Genomic DNA, 19,887 nt, shown 5'->3' with positions numbered 1-19,887 from the left:
TGGCTTCCTCTCCCCTCAACTCTCCTATCTTTTGAACTTTCCTGTTACTGTTGAGGGTATCAACATCATTCTGGTCACCCAAGTTTTCAACATCAATGCCATCCTTGACCCCTCTTCACTCCTACCCATTCACATTCGATTCACTGCCAAATCTTCTTGTTTCTACCTTCATTATTTCTCTTTTAAATGTCCCCTTCTCTCCACTCAAAGAGTAACTCCACCTTCAGTTCAGGCCCTCATCACCTCTCATCTAGGCTATCAGAGCAGCCTTCTAATTCATTTCCCTGCCTCCAGTCTCTCTGTACTTTAATACACCTCCCCCTCCCCCCACCCCGCTTTTAGTTGCTGAAGTGATTTCCTTAAAGCTTACATGTCATACCTCCACTCAACTAATTCCAGTGGCTCCCTATTACTTCTAGGAACAAATATAAAGTCTTTTTTTGACATTTAAATTTTTCACAAACTGACCTTTTCCTAACTTTCCAGGCTTCTGACACTTTACCTGCTCCCTCCACACGCTCTATAATAGAACTACATTGCTCTCCCTCTACGTTCTATCTACTATTTCTGTGAGTTGGTTCTGAAATGTCTGAAATGGTCTGCCCTCTTACCTCCACTTTTAAATTTCTTTGGCTTCCTTTGAGTCTCAATTCAAATGTCTCTTCTATAGAAGACCTTTCCTTGTCCCTTATCCGTCTAGTCCAGCTGCTAATCTTCTTTAATATTTCTTTCTGTTTATTTTGCATGTATCTTGAACATACCTTGCCTTTCTCATGAGAATGTAAGTTCCTAGAGGAATCTGTGCCTTTCTGCATTCCCAGAGCTTGGCATAGGTACATAGGAAGTGCTTAATTAATGCTTGTTGACTGACTATCAAGATGTACTGGTACTATTGATGACTTCTGTTTGTTTATCCCTCCATAGCATGTACAGCAGAACAATAGTTTTTCAATCTGACAGTCATACCACCTGTGTACAACGTATAGCTATGCCGTGTAAAGTGACATCAGATTGTTACACTTCTTAATCTCCTTGTAAAATTAAAGTATAGTCAGCTGACCAATGAGAAATAAGATCAATCATATACTGTTCTCTTTATTCCTCCTATAAAACAGGAAAAGAAATTAGAAGTAAATGTTTTGGCAGATGTAATTGACCTATCATACCTCTCCTCTAATATTCCATTTAAAACATTGGGGTTCATCTTTTCCCCGAATTCTCATGTTTACCTGCTGCTCAGGTGTTCTTTCCTGTTTTGTTTTTTGTTTTTTTTTTGCTACTAGCATGGGTATCTCTTCCTCCTCCAGAGCTTCCTTCACTCAGGTCCATTGATTCATTCACTCATTCATTAATTAATTCATTAATTCATTCAACAAATACTTGTCCAGTACATCCTATTCAAGGCAAAATGGTAGGTACTTTGGAGAACAGACAGTTGATCAATAAGCATTTTTTAAGCATCTGCTACGTACCATGCATTGTGGGGATACACTGGGGATACAAAGAAAGGCAAAAGGTAGTCTCAGCCTTTGAGGAACTCACGATTTACTGTGGGAAGACAACATGCAAACAACTCTGTACAAATAAGCTATATATAGGATAGATAGGAAATACTCAACGGAAGGAAGGCACTAGAATTAACAATTAGGAAAGCCTCTCTGTAGAAGCTGAGATTTTCCCTAGGATTTGAAGGAAGTCAGAAAAACCAGGAGCTAGAAATGAAGAGGAATACAGGGATGAATAAGATATAATTCCTACTGTTTTTTAATTGCCTATCTTTATATACACTTAGCACAGTGCCTGGTACACATCAGGTGCCAAATACATTCTAATTAACTGATTGGGCAGCTGGGTAGTACAGAGGATAGTACGCTGGACCTGGAGTCAGGAAGACCTGAGTTCAAATGTAGCCTCAGTTGCTCATGTGTGACCCTGGGCAAGTCAATTAACCCTGTTTGCCTCAGTTTTCTCATTTATAATATGAGCTGGGGAAGGAAATGGCAAACCACTTCAGTATCTTTGCCAAGAAAATCCCAAATGGGGTCATGAAGAGTTGGACACAACTGAAATAACTGAACAAGCCGAGTGACTGAGTGAGTGATGGAGAACTGAGAATCGCAGATCTGCTAAGTATAGAGAGTTGGAGAAATTGGTAATGACTGGTCAGGGTATAATGTTTGTTTTTCTGCCAATGACGAATCCGAACTCATGACTTACCTATTTACTTCCACAAACTTCTGCTGAGAAAATTATTTTTGAAAGATAGGGCGAGGGGTGTCTCTAAAAGAGGAACACTTATTAGGATAGTCCATTGTGACTGGAACATTGGTAATCCTATGTAGCATAGCAAAAAGAACACTGTCTCTAGAATCAGGGTTCAAATGAGTTTGAATCTGGTCTCTGATGGTTACCACTTTTTGTGGCCTTGGGTAACTAACTTAATTTACCTGGGCCTTAGATATTTTATCTGTAAAATGAGAGAGCAGTTCCAGAAGACCCAGGAAGTTCTTTAAAGCTCTAAATTAGGATCCTACAATACTATCCATTGTTGTGACTTTGTGTTTGCTTCAACAGATACAACCTATTCATTCCTGCAACTCAAGGGCAGTGTTTTATCTTTGTGCTTCCTTGGAAGGCAGGGGTCTTGAGTCAAGACTTCATTTTAAAATCAATCAACAAGCAGTTATTACGTGCATACTATGTGTCAGGCACTGAGCTAAGCAGCCCAAAGAAGAAAAAGTAAAAAGATCCCCTGCCTTCAAAGAGCTTATATTCTAATGCCATTTATTTATTTTTTGTCATTGTGGAAAACTTGGAAGCAGGAATCAATCTTACCTTTCTCTATATCTTCAGTGCTTAAAACAGCGCCTGGTATATAATGAGCACTTAATAAAATTTTGCTGACTGACTGACCCTTAATAAGATTAGAAGAGGAAGTCATAGCTAATGAAGATTGATGCCATTATAGGCTTATTTGCCTTTATCTAAAGGTGAAGCTATGAAATATCTCCCATTTCCACCTTGTTAGTATAACAGTTTTGGAAGAAGAGCATTCACATTAACTGTGCACTTTGAGATAAATTCTATCACCATTCTATGCATGAGGTTCTTTATCCAATGATCAATTAATCAACATATATTTATTAAGCACCTACTATGTGCTAGGTACTGTACTAAGTGTTGGAGATAAAAATACAATGAATGAACCAATCCCTACTTGTAGAATGCTTACCTTCTATTGGGATGGGGGAATACAAGTACATTTACGAATATATACTAAATAAAAATAAAGAGAATACATCTGAATAAAAAAAATTGGTAAATACGGTGTTGTTTTAGAGGGATGACATAATATTCCTTCTATTTCTATAAATTTATGTCCCTATTGACTTTCTGGAGGAGAGTTATCTTTTTACTATAGGAGGTAAAAACCAAAGATATGCAAAGCTATATAGTTTATAAATAAACAACATCTTACTCAATTCTGAATAGAACCATTATTAATGTATGATGAAAAAATAAATGAACTATTTTTGTGCATAGGGAGAATGATAATATCAACATATGACCTACCATAATGGATAAAATCCTCTCCATTTGTATGTTTCACCAATAGCTCAAACTCAACATGTTCAAACCTAAATTAATTTTCTTCCCTCCCAATTATCTTCTGTAAATCAATGACATGACCATTCTCTTTCACTCAGACAAAAAAAAACCACTTGGGTCATATTTGATCGGTCCCTCTGCCATATCTTCTATATCCCCTGTTTGGCAAGTGACAGCCTTGTTGATGATAACACTTAACTAACTTTCAGATTTGTTCCTCCTTTTTTACCCTAGCTCAAACTTTCATCACCTCTTGTCTTCCAAATTGGCCAACCTGATTTCAATCTCTCCCTTCTTTATTGTGTTCTTCATACTGCTTCCTGAGTAATCTTCCTCATATATTCCTTTCGTTGTGTTACTCTCCTGCTAAAAACAAAACAAAACAAAAACAAAAACAAAACTGTCAGTGGCTCTTAATTGGGAATAAGCATTTTTATAGTGCCTGCTATATGCTAGTCGCTTTACAAATAGCTCATTTGATCCTCTGTTATTATCACCACTTTACACTTGAGGAAACTGAGGCAAACAGAGATCAAGTGATTTGACCAGGGTCACAATGCTAGTAAGTGTCTGAGACCAAATCTGAACTCAGGTCTTCCTGACTCCCAGAATTCTATCCATTGAGCTACCTAGATGCCTACCAATTGCTCCCCAAATACAGCATAAAATCCTTATCATGTTATACAGGGCCTCCACAATAAGAGTACTACTGACCTTTCCAGCCTTGTCAAATTACACTGCTTTATATATTTTATGCTCTATTCTAACTGGACACATTTATTGCTTTGTTTTACACTGTCCCATCTCCATGTCCTTGTTTATTTATTCACCAATACCTGGGATTGACTCTGGCCTCCTGAAATATTTCTCCAGCTTCAAGGCCCATTCTAGCTGCCTTCATCTTTATGAAACCTTTTCTGATTCTTTTAGCTGAAAATTATCCCTCCTTCTAATGAAGGGTTCTTCACTTGAGAAGCAGAGAAGAAGTCTGTCAGAGGTGGCTCTAACACTAACATTTTCTTAATTCAAGTTCTATATTGGGGTGAAATGAGGCACTTACAAGTTATTAAATTGTTAACAAAAGGAGATTTGCTCCGCCCTAACACAGCAAGGATATGAACAAAGGGATGGTGGCACTTAGCTTGTGGTTCCCCTCTTTTCTACATGGAATGGCATCTGGTCATCAGGGAAAGGTATGGTGAAGGACAAGGTGACTTTTGTGGTCTTCAGAAATACATTAAGTTGGAGAGTACTTCACTGCTTGTGGTTGGGACTTTTTATGCCTTTAGGTACTGGGGAAGTTGGAGCCAAACAGGTCCTGGGGACAGTTTTGTTTCCTTTTAGGGAAGGCTTTTCCTATCAATAGAGGGAAGGAGGGTCCTGGGCCTACCCTATGTTGTAGATGGGGGAAAAGAAGACGAGTTGGGGAAACAGTGGTAAAATTTAGTCCTATCACAGGGTCCATGGAGTATATAATGGGCAAAATTAATTCTGTATTTTTCACTAACTCTTAATTTCTTTTGTAATTCTATGTACTTATCTGATTTATACATTAAGAAACATTCTAAGAATAGGTCCATAGGATTCAGCAGATTGCCAAAGGGACTGGTTATATGCAAAAATGTTATGAACATCTTTTCTAATGTATCTTTTAAAATTAGGATTACATTCTAAATTATTCAAAAATTATCTGTGTACATGAATTCACTTTTTTAGACCAGAAACTTCTCAAAGGCAGGGACTGTGTAATTTTTCACCCTTTACTCTTTAATTCCTAGCATAATAGCTAGCACAGGGTCTTTCTTATATGTAGTGGGAGATCAATAAATGTTTAGTGAATTTAATTTAAAAAATTCTGGGAACCATGATAACATTAAAAGTTATTATATAGATTTTTAAGAGGTCACCCACATAGTTGAACATTTCAACATAAAAAAATACATAGAAACACTTGATCTATTTTATTTGCTTTGAAATTCTATTTTTTGAATTAACAAAAGCCCCTTTATCCCTTCCCCCAACCATCCCCCCACCGTTAAAAAGAAAGAAAAATAAAATCTTTGTAACAAGTGTACATAGTCCAGCAAAACAAACTTTTACTTTGTCTACACCCTCAAAACATGTTTCTCAGTCTGCCTCCTGTGTCCGTTATGTTTCTGTCAGTGGATGGGTAGCAAGTTTTATCATGAGTTCTCTGGAATTGTGTTTGGTCATTCTAGTGAAGAGAGTTCTTAGGTCTTTTAAAGTCATTAGTCATTATAATGTCATTATTTTTCTCCTTGTTCTACTCACTTCAATCTATTTCAGTTCATACAGATCTTCTCACATTTCTCTGAAATTGTCTTCACCCTTTCTTATGGCATAATAGTGCTTCATTAAATTCATATATCATACTTTGTTTAGTCATTTCCCCAAATAATGGGCCCTCCCTTAGTTTTTTTTTTTACCACCACAAAAAAAGAGCTTTAATAAATATTTTTGAACACATCAGTCTTTTTCTTCTTGAGATGTAGACCTAGTAGTGTTATTGCCTTTCATCCAGACCTTGCTGCAGACCTAGTCCTCTGGAAGGAGGACATCTTTGTGGAACTTGTGAGTCAAAGGATATGCATATTTTAGTTATTTTTGAGTATGCTTCCATATATCTTTCCAATGCACAGCTCCACCAACGGTTCATTTATGTACCTGATTTTCTCCAGTGACTCTAGCATTTGTCATTTTTCTTTCCTGTCAACTTTGCCAATCTGATGAGTGTGAGGTTGAACCTCAGAGTTATTTTAATTTTCACTTCTCTAATTATTAGTGACTTGGAGCACTTTTTCATGTGACATATTAATAAACTGGATTTTTTCTTCCGAAAACTCCCTGTTCACATCTTTTGACCACGTATCATTTGGAGATATGGCTCACAGAAACATTTGAAATAACAATCACTACAAGGATTGCCATTTTATAGATGAGTAAATTGAGGTAGACACAGATTAAGTGATTTGCCCAGCTAGTATCTGTCCAAATTCAGATTTGAACTCAGGTCTTCGTGACTCCAGGTGTGACTCTAACAATTGTTCCATCTGAAAAAAATATCAATAATTTTGTTTCTTTTTTGACTATGCTTATTTCCACAATTTATTTTTCCTGCCTTAATGGTGTAGTTAGCATTTCTGGCATTATATTGGATAATAGTGGTAATAATGGATATCCTTGCTTTATCCATGATCTTATTGGAAAGGCCTCTATTTTATCCCCATGACATTTAATTCTGCTGTTGATTTTAGATAAATGCTACTTATCATATTAAGGAAAGATCCATTCATTCCTATGCTTTTTATGTTTTAACAGGAATAAGTATTGTATCTTGTCAAAAGCTTTTCCTGTATTATTGATATAATAATATGATTTTAATTTTTTTGTTATTAACATGGTCAATTATGTTTATGGTTTTCCTGATATTAAACCAGCCCTACATTCCTGGTATAAACTTTGCCTGGTCAGAAAAAAGCAGCACTGGGTTATAATCTCAAAAATGACAGAATGATATCTGTTTGAATCCGAGGAAAACCGTTTAATATCACAGTAATACAAGCACAGTGCTCCAACCACTGATGCCAAAGAGGCCAAAGCTGATCAGTTCTATGAAGATCTATTTCCTAAAAATAATACCAAAAAAAGGTCATATTCATCATAGGGGATTGGAATGTGAAAGTAGGAAATCAAAAGATAATTGGAATAACAGGTAAAATAACAGTACAAAATGAAGTAGGGCAGAGACCAACGGAATTTTGTCCAGAAAACTTACTAGTCATAACAGCACTCTTTCTCAACAACCAAAAAAGGTGACTCTGCACATGGGCATCACCAGATAGACAATATATAAATTAGGTTGATTATATACTTCAAAGCCAAAGGAGGGAGAAACTCTATACAGTCAGTTAAACCTGGAGCTGACTGTGGCTCAGATCATCAGCCTCTTATTGCAAAATTCAAACCCAAATTGAAGAAAGTAGAGAAAACCATCAGACCACATAGATCACATAGATCTCTTAGGAATATAAGGGTGATGAATAGATTTAAGGGATTAGATCTGGTAGATAGAGTACTTGAAGAACTATGGATAAGGTTCACAATATTTTATAGGAAGTAGCAATAGAAAACATTCCAAACAAAATGAAGAGCAAGAAATCAAAATGGCTGTGTGATGAGGCTTTACAAATAGCTGAGGAAAGAAGGAAAATGAAAGGTAAAAGAAAAAGGGAAAGATATACTCAATCGAGTGCAGAATTCCTAAGAACAGCAAGGAGAGATGAGAAGGTTTTCTTAAATAAGCAATGCAAAGAAATAGAAGCAAACAATAGAATGGGAAAGAAGATATCTTTTCAGGAAAATTGGAGACATCAAGGGAACATTTCGTGCAAAAAATGGGCATAATAAAAGACAAAAATGGAGTACACTTAACAAAAGCAGAAGAAATTAAGAAGAGATGATAAAAATATACAAAAGAACTATAAAAGAAATTTCTTAACATCATCAATAACCTACAATGATGTGATTATTTATTAGAGTTAGACATCCTGGAGAATGAAGTCAAGTGGGCTTTAGGAAGCGCTACTAACAATAAGGCTAGTAGAGGTGATGGAATCCCAGCTGAGCTATTTGAAATCCTAAAAGATGTTGCTATTAAATTACTGTATTCAATAGGCCAGCAAATTTGGAAAACTTATCAGTGGCTATTGGACCAGAAAAGTCAGTTTATGTTCCAATCATAAGAAGGGCATTGCCAAGGAATGTTCAAATTGCTGAAAAATTGTGCTTCTTTTACATGCTATCAAGATTATGCTTAAGATTCTGCAGGTGAGGCTTCAGTAGTATGTGAACTGAGACCTACCAGAATAGCAGGCTGGTTTTTGAAGAGACTGAGGAACTAGAGACCAAATTTCCAACATTCACTGGCTCATGAGAAAACAAGGGAGTTCCAGAAAAGCATCTATTATGCTTCATTGCTACACTTAAGTTTTTATGTGAATCACAACAAAATATGGCCAGTCCTTAAAGAGATGGAAATATCAGATCATTTTATTTGTCTCCTGAAGAAGCTGTATGCAGGCCAAGAAGCAACAGTTAGATCTAAACATGGAACAACTGATTGATTTAAGATTGGAAAAGGAGTACAACAAGGCTGTATATTATCACCTTATTTAACTTACATACAGAGTATGTCATGTGCGATGCCAGGTTGGATGAATCAAAAGCTGGGATTAAGGTTTCTGAGATAAATGTTAATAATCTCAGGTATGCAGATGGTACTATTCTGATGGTAGAAAGTTAAGAGAAATTAAGAAGCCTCTTAATGAGGGTAAAAGAGTAGAGTGTAAAAGCTGGCTAGAAGCAGAAGATAAAAAAAAATCCTAAGATCTTGGCAACTGGTCCCATTACTTCTTAGTAAATAGAGGGAGAAGAAATGGAGGGGCAGCTAGGGGGTGCAGTGGATAGAGTATCGGCCTTGTGGTCAGGAGGATCTGAGTTCAAATCTGGCCTCAGACATTTCCCAGCTGTATGACCCTGGGCAAGTCACTTAACCCTGATTGCCTTTAAAAAAAAAAAAGGAAATGGAAGTAGCGTCAGATTTTATATTCTTGGGTTCAAAGATCACTGCAGGTGGCAACTGTAGCCATGAAATTAAGATGTTTGCTTCTTGAAAGCAAGGCTGTAGGAAATCTGAACAGCATACTAAAAAGCAGAGACATCATCTTGCCAATAAAGGTCCAATAAGTCAAAGCTATGTTTTTCCAATAGCAATGTATGGCTGTGAGAGTTGAACTATAAGGAAAACTGAATGCTGCAGAATTGACACTTTTGAATTGTGGAGGTGGAGCAGATTCTTGAGAGTCCCTTGGATAGCAAGATCAAATCAGTCAATATTTAAATTAATTCAGGCTATTCACTGGAAGGTCAAATACAGAAGCTGAAGCTTAAACACTTTGGCCACACTGATGTTGCGAAAGATTGAAGGCAAAAAAAAAAAAGAGAGAATGACAGAGAATGATACGGACAGTTAGTGTCATGGAGATGATGAATTAACTTGGATAGATTTCAAGAGATAGCGAAGGATAGAAGGGCCTGGAGTGCTATGGTCCATGGGGTCATAAAGAGTTGGACACTACTGCATTATTGAACAACAACAATGTCATAATATACAATCCTTGAAATATATTTGTGTAATCTCCTTTTTAATATATTTATTATTAGTAGATCATAGAACGGGTTATATCTGTTGCTTTAGCGCGTAATAAATCTTCAACGATTTGCTGTCTAGATGTGAAATAGATTTTTATAAAAGAAACTTTAAGGTAATTTGTTCTACCAATCAAATGCTTTTTCATCATTTTACACATTTTACACAAACAATAAGTTCAACGGGATCTCATATTCTCTCCATCTTACAGTAAATTGAGAAATAGTTAAGATGTAGTCCACTTTTGAATGTTGTTTGCAAAAGTCTGCTTATTTCCTAGTAACTCACTAATATGCCTTCTATGTCTGTACAGAGTTTAGAATTACAGATTTAGAGCTGTAATGGATTTTATAGGTCTTCTCGTAAAATGCGTTCTTTCACAGATGAGGAAACTGAGACTCAAAAATTATATTTCACCAAGGTCACATATAAAAGTAATGTAAGAGATAGGATTTAAACACAGATCCTCCAATCTGAAATTCAGTACTGCGAGCATTGATTTGATTATATAAGAAATTGATTTTCACTCACTTTTCCCATAGGCTTTGATTTATAATTTGAGATATAAAGTTCTTCCTAGTTTCCATTATTAATTCCAAGTAAATACTTAATAATCACTATTATCTGCTCATATGTGAAATACAATGACCTCTACTAAGGAGGTATCCAAGCTTTTTGGGGACAGAATCTCCTAAAGATTATTTGTAGTTGAAAGAATAGGTATATAAATTGGTTTACTGATGTTCTTTTAGTTCTTTTTTTGGTTATTAATAAAGGATTTTTCCTTTTTTTTTTCCTCAGGCAGCTAGGTGGCACAGTGAATAGAGTGGTGAGACTAGAGTCAGGAAGACCTGAGTTCACATCTACCCTCAGACTCTTCCTAGTTGTGTGACCCTAGGAAAATTACTTGGTCTCAGTTGCCTCATATGTAAAATGAGAGTAATAATAGCATCCAACTCCCAAAGTTACTGTGAGGAATAAATGACATAATAATAGTGAAGCATTTAGCACAGTCCCTGCACGCTGTAGGTGCTACATAAATGTTAGTTCTTATTCTCCCATGCTTTTGGAATCCCTCTCCCATACCCACACACACATCCTTCAGATATTTTATATTTCAGACCCGAAATTATCTCACAATTGTATTGCTTCCAGCACACCTCTCTTCTCTATACACTTGGTCTAATATGCTTTTGTTCTCCTTAAAGTCATTTCTACTTTTTATATAACTATGCTTGGCACCATGATATTAGGGTTCAAGTATGGTGACTCTGCTGCAATTAATAAGACTGTCAGTTTTTTTTTTTGCAAATATTTTCCATTACTCTTCTGTTTGTAAAAAAGACAGAGTGAGCCAAGTATAAATGGAAAAAATCTTTGTTGGGAGTGTTGTCTTCATTTTCATACTTGAATACATTTGGGATGACTTTGGTATTGTTAGATATCTTGCCAAGATTTCTTTAAACTGGTTTTCCCTTTACTGCTTCTCTCTGCTTCCTAGGGTAATACTGTTCATAAATTGTCCCATAGTCTGTAAGATTTTACAAACAAGCATATGCTAACCCAATATTGCTTTTTTTCCTGTCAGCTCTCCATTTGCCAAGAAATTTAGAAGTTTGCTAACTGACCTACTTTCTGGGCTCTTTTAGTTTTGTTGTGGCATTTAAGTTACAATGGTTACATTTCTATATACAATTATTACAGTCTGTGCTGTTGATATTTCTCTTATCTATTTCCTATTTTTGGTGTTCAAATACTTGTTCAAATCATTCACTGTGACCTTGTTGCAATTGTATACCATATCTTTTTTTTGTTATTATTTTTTGACCCAGAGGTTCTATTGCTAGCCACATGTCCTAAGGAGGTCAAAGGTAAAAAGAAGGCTTCACATATTTAAATTATTTAAAACAATGCTTTTTGAGGTAGCAAAGACTTAAAAATAGTCTATATATACATTTTTCTCACATTAGCTACGTGAAAAAAAGCAAGAAAAATAAAGAGAGTGAAAGAAAATATGCTTCAATCTACATTCAGAGTTCATCAGTTCTTTCTCTGGAGGTGAATACTATTTTTCATCATGAGTCCTTTGGAACTATCATGGATCATTGTATTGATCAGAGTAGCTAAGTCTTTCATAGTTGATTGTCATTAGAATATTGCTGTTACTGTGTAATCTTTTCTTCTAGTTCTGCTTACTTCACTTCGCATCAGATCAAATAAGTCTTCCCAGGTTCTTTTCTGAAACCATCCCCTTCATCATTTCTTACAGCACAATAATAATCATTTACCACAACTTGCTTAGCCATTACCTAATTGATGGATATCCCCTTAGTTTCCAATTCTTTGTTACCACAAAAAGGTGTTATAAATATTTTTGTATATATAGGTTCTTTTCCCTTTTCTTTGATATCTTTGGCATACAGACCTGGTAGTGTTGTTGCTGGGTCAAAGAGCATGGGCAGTATTATAGACCTTTGATCTATAAAATTCTAGATTGCTCTCCAGAATGGATGGACCAGTTCACAGTTCCACCTAACACCATTAGTGTTATTTATTCTTCCATATCTTCTCCAGCATTAGTCATTCTCCATTTCTCTCATGTTAGCCAATCTGATGGATGTAATGTGGTACCTCAGAGTTGATTTAATTTGCATTTCTCCAATATTAGTGATTTAGAACATTGTTTCATATGATTATTGTAAGCTTTTCTTTTTCTGAAAATTGCCTGTTTATATGACTGTTTATTAATTAGAAAATGACTAATATTTTTATAAATTTGGCTCAGTTCATTTGAGAAATGATACCTTTATCAGAGATATTTGCTGTAAAATTTCCCCAATTTCCTGATTATCTTCTGATTTTGACTGCATTGGTTTTGTCTGTGCAAAACCTTTTAAATTTAATGCAATCAAAATTATCCATTTTACTTTCAATTATTTTTAGCTCTATAAAATTATTATTTGGTAGTTTGGTTGGTATAGCACTACATAAGTAAATCAATTTAGGCAGTATTTTCTTTTTTATTGTATTGGCTTGGCCTACCCATGAGCAATTAACATTTTCTCAGTTGTTTAGATTTGACTTTATTTGCATGAAAAGTGTTTTGCAATTGTGTTAACATACTTCCTGTATACATCTTCATAGGAAGACTCTAAGTATTTTATATTGTCTGCAGTTATTTTAAATGGGAATTCTCTTTCTGTCTCTTCCTACTGGGTTTTGTCGATAATATATAGAAATAACGATGACTTATGTGGATTTATTTTATATCTTGCAACTTTGCTGAAATTGTTAAATGTTTTGACAAGCTTTTTTGTTTATTCTAAAGGGTTATCTAAGTATATTATCATGTCATCTACAAAAAGTGATAGTTTTGTTTCCTCATTGCCTATGTTTATTCTTTCAATTTCTTTTTTTCTTATTGTTATTACTAGTATACCTAGTACAATACCCAATAACAAACCCCATTACAGATAATACTTGCTCCTGATTTCAAATTCTTATCATTTTTAGGATCTTTCATTTATTCTAACATTCTCTAGTATTTTTTTTAGTAGGAATACATATTTTATTTTGTGAAAAACCTTTCCTTAATCTTTTGATACAATCATGTGATTTTTGTTGTTTATGTTATTGCTATGGTCAACTGTGCTTATAGTTTTCCTAATATTGAGCTAGCTATGATTTTCTGGTATAAATCCCACCTGGCCATAGTGCATGATTTTTGTCATATATTTCTGTAATCTCCTCGCTAATATTTTATTTAAAATTTTGCATCAATATTCATTAAGGAAATTGGTGTATAGTTTTCTTTCTCTGTTTTTGCTCTCCTGGCATCATAGAAAGAATCTGGTAGGATGCCTTCTTTATCTATTTTCCCATATAGTTTATATAATATTGGAATTAATTGTTCCTTAAATATTTGGTTGAATATGCTTGCAAGTCCATTGGGATTCTCAGGTGGTGGTTGTTGTTGTTGTTGTTGTTGTTGTTGTTGTTGTTGTTGTTGTTGTTGTTCACATTAGGGAGCTTGTTTATGACTTGTTCAATTTCTTTCTCTAAGATAGGGTTATTTAAGTATCCAATTTCCTCTTCTGTTAATCTGGATAATTTATATTTTTGTAAATGTTCATTTTATTTAGATTGTCAATTTTATTGCATATAATTGGTCATGTACTTCCTGGAAAAAGATGTATTATTTTCTGTTCCTATTCATTTTTTGAGAGATCTATCATATCATTTTTTTCCCCTAAAAGTCTGTCCATCTCCTTAAGTTCTTTCTTGCTTATGTTATGGTGAGATTTATCTAGTCTGAGAGGGGATAAATTGAAGTCCCCTACTGGTATAGTTTTACTGTCTATTTCCTCCTATAACAATTAATTTTTCCTTCAAGAATTTAAATGCTATGATATTGGGTGCATTTATATTTGATATTGATATTATTTAATTGTCTATGTTATCTTTTATCAAAATGTAGTTTCTCTGAATATGTCTTTTAATTAGGTCTATTTTTATTTTTACTTTGTATGAGATCTGGATTACTATTCATGCTTTTTTTACTTCAGCTGAAGCATAATAAGATTTTGCTCTAACCCTTTAACATTGTATGTTTTTCTTATAAACAACATATAATTAGATTTTGGCTTTCTAATACATTTTGCCATATGCTTTTATTTTATGGTGAATTTGTCCCATTCACATTCAGTCATAATTGCTAACTACATATTTCCCTCCATCCTATACTCTTCCATTTATCATTTTTCAACCCTGTCTTCTCCCCATAAATGTTTAGTCTATCTTAATCTACACTTTCTCTTTCCATCTTTCCCCTTTCTGTTAGATCCTTCCCCTCCTATTTCTCTGTTGCATAAAATGAATTTCTATACCCAATTATGTGTGTGCATACACACACACGCATATGTATACACACATATGTATATATGTGTTTATCTATATCTATATATCTTGAACGAGTTTAGATAAGAGTGAGGTTTAATAATAGCCTGCTGCCTTCCTTTCTCTGTTCCATTGTCAAATATTACACAATTTATCTTTCTATGTAGGAATGTAAGTAGTTTAACCTTATTAAGTCCTTTATGATTTCTTTCTCATGTTTGCTTTTTAATTTTTCTTTTAAGAATATTATATCTTCTTTTATTCCTTTTTTATTGGAATGTCAAATTTTTTGCTTAGCTCAGATCTTTTCATTATGAATGCTTAAAAATCCTCTATTTTATTAAATTCTATTTTTTACTTATAGGATTTTACTCAGTTTTACTGGGTAGGTCATTCTTAGTCATAATCTTACCTTCCTAGCCTTCTGGAATATTATATTCCATGCCCTTTGCTCCTTCATAGTGATTACTTCTAAATATTGTGTGATCCTGACTGTGGTTCCATGGTATTTGAATGATTTCTTTTTGGGGGGCTTATAGTATTTTCTCCTTAACCTAGGAACTTTAGAATTTGGCTATAATCTTCCTGGGAGTTTTCATTTTAAGATCTTCAGGAGGTGACTAGCTGATTCTTTCATTTTCTATTTTTCACTGTGCTTCTATGATATCTAGACAGTTTTATATTGAAATATGGGGCTTAGGGTGTTTTTTTTTTAAATCATGGCTCCCACGTGATCCAACAATGCTTAAATGATCTTTCCTCAAACTATTTTTCTGGTCAGTTGTTTTTCTGATGAGATATTTCATGCTTTCTGTATTTTTTATTAATTTAATTTTGTTTTATTTTTTTATGTTACATGGAGTTATTAACTTATACTTTACCAATTCTAATTTTTAAGGAATTATTTTCTTCTATAAGATTTTGTACCTTTTTTACCCAACTGTTAATCTTCTTTTCAAATTTTCTTGCATTGCTCTCATTTCTTTTCTCAATTTTTACTTTACTTTTCTTATTTAATTTTTAAAAGTTTTTTTTTTTCATTTTTTAATCTCTTTCTTCAGTTCTTCAGAGTTCTGGTCACAATATCCTCCTGGTCTGTGCTCTGGTCCTTACCCAGGTAGGACCCCTGCTCTCTTCTGACCGCAAATCATAATCACTCCTCTTCACCCTGTGATTGTAACCCAGAACTGCGTAATGGGTAAAGGAGCTGCCAAATAACACCTGGTCATGTCCCAGTGCTACCACAAGGGTCCTCTGTAATAGCTTTCTGTTCCCTTACTCTCCATAGGCATTGCCTATTCCTGGTGCATCCATTACTGCTGCTTCCATTGCTGCTGTTGCATGGCTTCCAGGCCACACATCTGATATTGCTTCTAACACAAAGTGCTCCTAGCCATCTTCCATGCCAGTGTCTATAGACCTCTCTTTCTATCCTTTCAGTTTCCTCGGCTGAAAAAAAAAATCAGTCACTATGACTTTTTAATTTTATCCCACTCAGAATTTGATTTGATGCATTTTTTCAAAAAGTTTTTAAGAAGACTGGGTTGGGAGAGCTCAGCAGAAATGCTAAATTCCCTCTGCCATATTTGTTCTTCCTACTAAACGGGCATTTATTAGGGAATGGCTAAAATTTATGATTTGTGAAGGTTATGCAATATTATTGTGCTGTAAGAAACAATAAATATGAAGACTATAGAGAAGCAAGAGACTTATATGAATCAATCCAAACTGAATTAAGCAAAATCAAGAAAATCATAATGATTATGATGCTATAAATGGAAAGAAATACAAAAAAATGGAAACTGAGCTCTGTTTAGTTACAGTGGCCAAGCCTGGCCATGTAGAAGAAATGTGAAAACGCATGTCTCTTCCCTTTTGCACAAAGCATCAGAAATGTTTAGTGATATTTGGGGAACTGCTTTTATTTCGCTTTCCCTCTAATTCTTTGTAACAAGAATGGATTTCTACAGGAGATAATCAAGAGCACTAAGAGGTATGGGGGGAGGGCGCGGAGCCAAGATGGCGGAGTGAAAGCAGTGACTTGCTTGAGCTCTCCCCCAACCCCTCCAAATACTCATAAAAAATGGCTCTAAACAAATTCTGAAGCAGCAGAACCCACAAAAAGACAGAGGGAAACAAATTTCTAGCCCAAGACAACCTGGATGACTGATCAGAAAGGTGTATCGCACCGGGCTGGGAGCGCAGGCCGCAGGAAACCTGGAGCAGGCCTCAGAGGACTGAATCTTGGGCAGCTGTGGAGGTTTCCAGACTCCTCAATCCACCAGTACCAAAGACAACTTAGAAGGTCAGTGGGAAAAGTCTGGTTCTGTCGGTGGTCAGAGAGAAAGGTGGGGTTTCGGTTCCATTCCCCAAGAGCGTAGCTTTGGGGGGGGCAGCTGCTTCCTGAGCTTCCGGCCCACAGACTGAGGGGGAATCCAGTGGCTGATCAGAGAGGGACTGCAGGGATCTCTTTGCCAGTGCTGAGGAAGGAATCTCTTGCTTTGCCCCTGTTTGGATCTGGGTCACAGTTCTGGGTGGCGGTGCTGGGGTGAGGAGGAACGCTGGTGTGGTGGAGCTTGTAGTGGCTGTGGAGAGGACCCCCTCCTCACAGTTACGGGACAGAAAGGAATACTTGGTCAAGGCCAGGAAAGGAGTAAAGTCCTCGCCCCTTATCATACCACCTTGGAAGAACTGAAAATTTATAGGTCCCTACAAGTATCTATGAAAACAGTTACACAAACCCCTGAAGCTTCGGACAGTACACTCTCCACATTAGAAGCAGATTCTTACCTTAACAAAGAGTTTAAAACTCAAGTAATTGGCTGGGATCATGAGCAAGCAGTGCAAAAAGAGTCAGACCATAGAATCTTACTTTGGTGACAAAGAAGATCAAAATATAGAACCAGAAGAAGACAACAAAATCAAAGCTCCTACATCCAAAGCCTCCAAGAAAAATATGAATCAGTCCCAGGCCTTGGAAGAGCTCAAAAGGGATTTTGAGAAGCAAGTAAGGGAAATAGAGGAAAAATTGGAAAGAGAAATGAGAGTGATGTAAGAAAATCATGAAAAACAAGTCAACAGCTTGCTAAAGGAGACCCAAAAAAATACTGAAGAAAATAACACCTTAAAAAATAGCCTAACCCAAACGGCAAAAGAGGTCCAAAAAGCCAATGAGGAGAAAAATGCCCTAAAAAGAAAAATTGGCCAAATGGAAAAGGAAGTCCAAAAGCTTACTGAAGAAAATACTTCCTTAAAAATTAGCATAGAGCAATTGGAAGATAGTGACTTTATGAGAAATCAAGACACTGTAAAACAAATCCAAAAGAATGAAAAATTAGAAAACAATGTGAAATATCTCACTGGAAAAACAACTGACCTGGAAAATAGATCCAGGAGAGAGAATTTAAAAATTATTGGACTATCTGAAAGCCATGATCAAAAAAAGAGCCTAGACATCATCTTTCAAGAAATTATCAAGGAAAACTGCCCTGATATTTAGAACCAGAGGGCAAAATAGAAATTGAAAGAATCCACAGATCTCCCCCTGAAAGAGATCCCCAAAGAAAAACTCCTAGGAATATTGTAGCCAAATTCCAGAGTTCCCAGGTCAAGGAGAAAATATTACAAGCTGCCAGAAGGAAACAGTTCAAGTACTATGGAAACACAATCAAGATAACAGAAGATTTAGCAGCTTCTACATTAAAGGACCGCAGGGCATGGAATATAATATTCCAGAGGGCAAAGGATTACAACCAAGAATCACCTCCCCAGCAAAACTGAGTATAATCCTTCAGGGGAAAAAATGGTCATTCAGTGAAATAGAGGACTTTCAAGCATTCCTGATAAAAAGACCAGAGCTAAAGAAAATTTGACTTTCAAATACAGGACTCAAGTGGAACATGAAGAGGTAAACAGGAAAGAGAAATCATAAGAGACTTATTAAGATTGAACTGTTTACATTCCTGCACGGAAAGATGATATTTGTAACTCATGAGAACTTTGTCAGTATTAGGGTAGTTGAAAAAAAATTATATGTATGTATATAGATAGATAGATAGAGGGCACAGGTGAGTTGAAGATTAAGGGGTCATATCTGGAGAATAAAATTAAGGGATGAGAGAGGATATACTCAGGAGAAGAAAGGGAGAGGTAGAATGGGGTAAATTATCTCACAAAAAAAAACAGAAAAGAAAAGTCTCTCTACAGTGGAGGGGAAACAGGGGAAGGTGAGAGGGAATGAGGGAATCTTATTCTCATAGGATTTGGCTTAAGGAGAGAATAACATACACATTCAATTGGGTATGGAAATCTGTCTTACCCTACAGGAAAATAGGGAGAAGGGGACAAGAGAGCAGGGGGTGATAGAGAGGAGGGCAGATTGGGAAAAGGGTAATCAGAAGCAAATACTTCTGAGGAGGGACAGGGTCAAAAGAAAGAATAGAATAAAGGAGGGCAGGATAGGATTAAGGGAAATAGAGTTAGTTTTTCACAACATGTCTACTAAGGAAGTGTTTTGCATAACTGCACATGTACAACCTATATTGAGTTGCTTGCCTTTTCAATGAGGGTGGGTGGGGAGGGAGGAAGGGAGAAAATTTGGAACTCAAAGTTTTAAAAACACATATTTAAAAAAAATGTTATCACATGCAACTGGGAAATAAGAAATACAGGAAATGGGGTACAGCAGTCTATCCTGCTCTACAGGAAAATAGAAGGGGAAGAGGATAAGAGAAGGGAGGGGGGAGAGATAGAAGAGAAGGCAGACCAGGGTAGTGGTAATCAGAATGCATGCCATCTTGGGGTGGGGGAGGGGTGAGAAATTTGGAACTCAAAAACTTGTGGAAGTGAATATTGAAAACTAAAAATAAATTAAGAAAAAAAAAGAAGTATCGGGAAAGGTTTCTTGCAGAAGGTAGGATTTAAGCTGGGATTTCAAGGAATGCAGGGAAACTATAAGAGAGACAAAGAAGCAGAACATTACTGGTATTGTGGACAGCTGGTGAGAATACCTAGAATTGGGAGATGGAGTGTCTTGTAAAGGAACAGCAAAGAAGTTAGTTTCATTAGATCCTAGAACAAATGAGAGGAAGTAAAGTATATGAAAACTTAAAAAATAAGTGAGAGTCTAAGTTAAGAAGAGCTTTAAAAGCCAA

This window comes from Phascolarctos cinereus, unplaced genomic scaffold, assembly GCF_003287225.1.
Source record: "Phascolarctos cinereus isolate Bilbo 61053 unplaced genomic scaffold, phaCin_HiC Scaffold_4;HRSCAF=312, whole genome shotgun sequence".
NCBI lineage: Eukaryota > Metazoa > Chordata > Mammalia > Diprotodontia > Phascolarctidae > Phascolarctos > Phascolarctos cinereus.
Note: the sequence above shows the minus strand (reverse complement) of the source record.